Source organism: Megascapheus bottae, chromosome 18 (genome assembly GCF_031878675.1).
Source record: "Megascapheus bottae isolate mThoBot1 chromosome 18, mThoBot2.hap1, whole genome shotgun sequence".
Lineage (NCBI taxonomy): Eukaryota > Metazoa > Chordata > Mammalia > Rodentia > Geomyidae > Megascapheus > Megascapheus bottae.
This window is the reverse complement of record NC_143526.1, coordinates 28,608,620-28,613,395: the sequence shown is the minus strand read 5'-3', so window position 1 is coordinate 28,613,395 and position 4,776 is coordinate 28,608,620. Positions and strand designations below refer to the sequence as shown.

The window sequence follows — 4,776 nt, the reverse complement described above, 5'->3', positions numbered from 1 at the left end:
TCAAAGTGATAGAATTCTAGCTTCCAACAAAAGAGCTCAGGAGGAGTGTTTAGGCCCTGGGTTCAAGCCCCACAACCAACATTAAAAAAAAAAAAAAGACAATGTATGTGGAGATAATGGAGAGATGTCATGTAATTTTTCAGGGGGGGATGCTTAAAAGGGAAAATGAACAGGGGATGGACATTCCAAGCCGGGTAACAGCATCCACAGCAAGCTTGAAATAAACACAAGGGGTTCCATAAAAGGGCCTTGGACAGGAGAGCTGAGGCCAATTCACGCCAGGCTGAATATTGTGCTGGAGAAACTTCATCCTTTGAACAATTTCGTTGTTGAATCCTACTCTACCAGAAAAGTGCGGCTTTATGGAAATCGTCAAATAACATCAGTTCTTCTAGCCCAAGCTAGAAGCAATTTTCTCCCAGGATAAATGAACTGGAAATTTCATAAAATGGACAATTTCAGATACATGCCCTCTTATCTTTGTGTTGGGGTTTGCCAGTCAGTGCAAGGCAGAAATAGAAAACACCAGGAAGGTTCCATCCACACCAGAGCCCATGACCAGCCAAGCCTGACCCACACAGGCTGGCAGCCATGTGCACAATCATGGTCCAGTTGTCCCGGGGTGCACAGCTGAGGAGAGGGACAATAGGCTGTGAGGTGGAACATTCTGGGACTGGGAGTTCCGCCTTTGGGGTGTAGGTGGGGGTGGACATGGACTTCCTGGTTGTGCGTGCAGCTTAAAACCAGATCTAAGAATGTGGACAGAATTCAGAGCCGTGGCTCATCCCAGAGACTGACAGAGAACACTGGATGAAGGAGTTGTGCTGCCTTTCTCCTGGGAAGTCTGCGAACATGAAGCTGTGTCTGGTTCTCCTTATTCTCCTGTTTGTGGTACTCACAGGTAATCTGTCCAAAGTGTGCCATGAAATGGGAGGAGGAGATATGTCGCCATTTGCCATTAGCCACGCTGGGGACAGGATGGTAAAGATTCCTGATATCTGCAGTATCACTAAGAGAAGAGAGGAAGCAGGAGGTGGAAGGAGGGAGGGCTCCACTCAAGACTTGGTGTCAAAGGTCACAGTGACCCATCATCCAGTTTTCACCAGATCGCTCTGTTCCACTCAGATTCATTTCCAGCCTGTGCTCTCATAGGACTGAGAGCCACACACTGAGGCTGTCATCCGTGTGGCTTTGTCACTGGCTTCATGGTTGTCTAGTGGTGGAGATGGACCGAATTATTCCCTTTGAGTCTCAACTTTCTCATCTGTGGAGTAGAATGATCCTATTTCCCTTGAGCATACACCAGCTTAAAAATGTGAGACTCCCACTTCCTGATAAGTCCCTGTCTAGGTCAGATCCTTTGTGGCCCTCAAATTATACCCCTCTAATCCCTGAACATACTTCTTGATTAGAGAGATTAGGACAGAGATAGGACATCTGTGTTTCCCCCCTTTATCCCATGTTTTGTGTAGAGAGACAAAATGAAGCTTGGAAACAAGAGTGTTAGAGTAGATTATTCTCAGTAGGTGACAGTTGAAATGCTTTGTGTGTGTGTGTGTGTGTCTGTGTGTCTGTGAGAGAGAGAGAGAGAGAGAGAGAGAGAGAGAGAGAGAGAGAGAGAGAGAGAGAGAGAGAGAGAGAGAGAGAGAAGAGAGAGAAGCACGTGTAAGTGTGTACGTTCTGGGCATTTTTTGTTCAGGGTACCTTCTTTCACTTGAGCCCTAGCTCTACTTCTGGTTTCATTGTGGTTTATTGTAGGTAAAAATCTCATGGGCTTTGTGCCCAGGCTAGATTCAAACTCCAATACTTGACATCAGCCTTCTAAGTAGATAAGATTATAGGCTTGAGCCACAAGCACCCTGCTACATTTTAGATCCTAATGGGGCCATGTTCATGCAATTGAGACTTAGCCTTGGGGAACACATTTTCTTTAGGTAGAGAGTGAAAAACCTTGTGGTGGTTTGTCATGCCTATTACATTAGCTACTTGGGAGACTGAGAATGAAAACATCAAGTTGCCCAGGAAGAAATCTTAGCCACACCTTTTTTTGTTTGTTTGCTATTCCTATACTTGAGCTCAAGGCCTAGGCACTGTCCTTGGACACTTTTTGCTCAAGGCTAGCACTCTACTACTTGAGCCATAGCGTCACTTCCGGCTTTTTCTATGAATGTGCTATGGAGGAATTGAACCCAGGTCTTCATGAATCCTAGGCAAGCACATTACCACAAGGCCAAACTCTCACCCTAGCCAGACCTGTTTTTCCAGTCCTGGGGACTAAACTCAAGGCCTGAGCACTGTCCTTGGACTTTCCCTCAAGGCTAGAGCTCTACTACTTGAGCCACAGCACCACTTCCAGCTTTTCTGTGTATGTGATACCGAGGAATCGAACCAGGGTCTTCATGCATACTAGGCAAGCACTCTACCAATATGCCAAACTCTCACCCTAGCCAGACCTCTTTTTCCTCACCAGCCCCAAACATGACCGGTGGTGTGGCTTAAGTGGTATAGCACCAACCTATCACAGACTCTGAGTTACAAGGCCAAAACCACCTTAAAAAAAGAGCTGGTCCCAGTGGCTCATGCCTGTAATCCTAGCTACTCAGGAGGCTGAGATCTGAGGATCAAGGTTCAGAATCAGCCCGAGCACAATAGGACTGGAGGCTTTTATCTCCAATTTATCTCTAGAAAACTCTAGAAAATGGGAAGTGGGGATTGCCTTAAGGGTAGGGTGGTAGCCTTGAGCTGAAGAGCTCAGGGACAGCGCCCAGGCCACTGCTCAAGCCACAGGACCCACAAAAAAAAAAAAGGAGAAGCCAGATGCGGCGGCTCATGCCTATAATCCTAGCTACTCACGAGGCTGAGATCTGATGAGGACTGTGGTTCAAAGCTGCCTGGACACTAAAGTCCCTGACACTGTTATCTCCAATTAACCATTCAAAAACTGGAAGTTGGGCTGTGGCTCCAGGGGTAGGGCGGTAGTCTTGAGCTGAAGAGCTCAGGGACAACACCCAGGCCCAGGAAGAAAAGAAAATGAAAAAAAAAAAACATTAAAACAAACTGAAAATTTAAAATTAACAATATAAAGGAGTGAGAGAGCATCCAGGAATCTGGGTTAGTGGTAGAGTACTTGCCTAGCATGCATAAAGCCCTGGGCTAAAGTCCTCAATATTGCATAATCAGAAAAAGCCAGAAATGGCACTGTGACTCAAGGGGTAGAGTACTTGCCTTGAACAAAAGAAGCTCAAGGACCATACCCAGGCCTTGAGTTCAAGCCCCAGGACTGGCCAAAAAAAAAAAAAGTGAGAAAAACCTGAGTTACCTTCAGGAGAAATCTTACAATGAGTGTGCTACAACAAAGAAGTTGGTGGCTCACACCTGTAATCCTAGCTACTCAGGGAGTTGAAATCTCAGGATTACGGTTTGAAGCCAGCCTGGATAGGAAGTCTCTTCTTTCCAATTAACCATCTAAATGACAGAAGGGGAAGAGCCACAAATCTAAGGAATAGTGTCCAGGCCCTAATTCAATCGTAAATACTGATACACACACACAAAAGTCTTCTTTATAATATTCTTTTATTTATTTTTGTCAGTTCTGAGCTCTTTTGCTCAAGGCTAGTGCTCTACCACTTTGAGCCTCAGGGCCACCTCTGGTATCCTAGTAGTGAATTAGAAATAAGAGTCTCACAGGGACTTGCTTTCCTGGGATGGCTTTGAACTAAGACCTTCAGATATCAGCCTCCTGACTAGCTAGGATTACAGGCATAAACCACTGGTGCCCAACTCCTCTGATACTCTGTTAAAAAGCTGACACAATTCCCAAATGTGTCAGTGGTGACAAATGGATGCTCTCAGGAGAGTGGGGGCTAAGGAAAAGCTGACCTAGAGGTTGGTGTACAGACTCACCTGTGCCATGGCTCTAGGAGCAGGACATTGCCACAGCCAATAACCAGGAACCAAGGCCTCTTTTCTCTAATCCACATGCATTTGAAGGTTCTCAGGGCCAAGGGGACATAAGCCAGGAGCCTAGGGCTTTCAGCTCCCATTATTTCAGGTGATTTTCTAGGCGAGGACTCTGGTGTAACATTCACTTGGGGACCACAGAAGCCATAACTGGTGGGAAATCACTCACCTCTTCCACTCTCCTTCAGAAACTAACCTTGGTTCCAAATTGTTTTCTATGTACAGATGAGGCAAAGCCCAAAAAATGCTTCGATAGCATCACTGGCTACTGCAGAAAGCAATGCAGACCATGGGAAACCTCTGAAGTAGAATGTCCACAGCAGAAATTGTGTTGCGTGAACAAAGAGGAAAAGAGAAATCTCAAGGAATCTATACTTAAGCCAACTTTTCTAATAATGGACCAATATGATTGGGCTCCAACGTACACTGCTTCATTTTTCCTAAATGAGACATCAGACCAGTTCTGAGTTCCCTGAACTCCACTGAAGTGATGTGGAACGTGACAGGATACACCTAGACATTCATCTACTTTCTATGCCCTTCACTAACCCATGTAATAAAGTCCAATACAGTCACCAATAACACACTTACTCATTTGGGGACATGTGACACATAAATGGATAGCTGCTCTTATAAAACTGAAGACAGAAGGGTCAATCCAGATGCTGTGAGAGGTGGAACTAGATGATTCACTTCCTAATAAAGATGATAATTTCCACAGAGATTTTTAGGTATTTTTTTTCTTTCAGTATAAATGAAATTTTTATGTCAATGAAGATATATAGCTGATATTGTTTTTCTCCTCCCCACCCCGCC

At 45.1% G+C, this 4,776-nt stretch overlaps 1 pseudogene across 1 annotated transcript; it reads left to right on the top strand.

The window, feature by feature from the left end:
* Nucleotides 1–784: 784 nt before the first annotated feature.
* LOC150050331 (beta-defensin 128 pseudogene) lies at nucleotides 785–4,427 on the top strand (annotated as a pseudogene). The gene is made up of 2 exons (XR_016538692.1): nucleotides 785–901; nucleotides 4,186–4,427. The product of XR_016538692.1 is annotated as a beta-defensin 128 pseudogene (transcript).
* The last annotated feature ends 349 nt before the right edge of the window (nucleotides 4,428–4,776 follow it).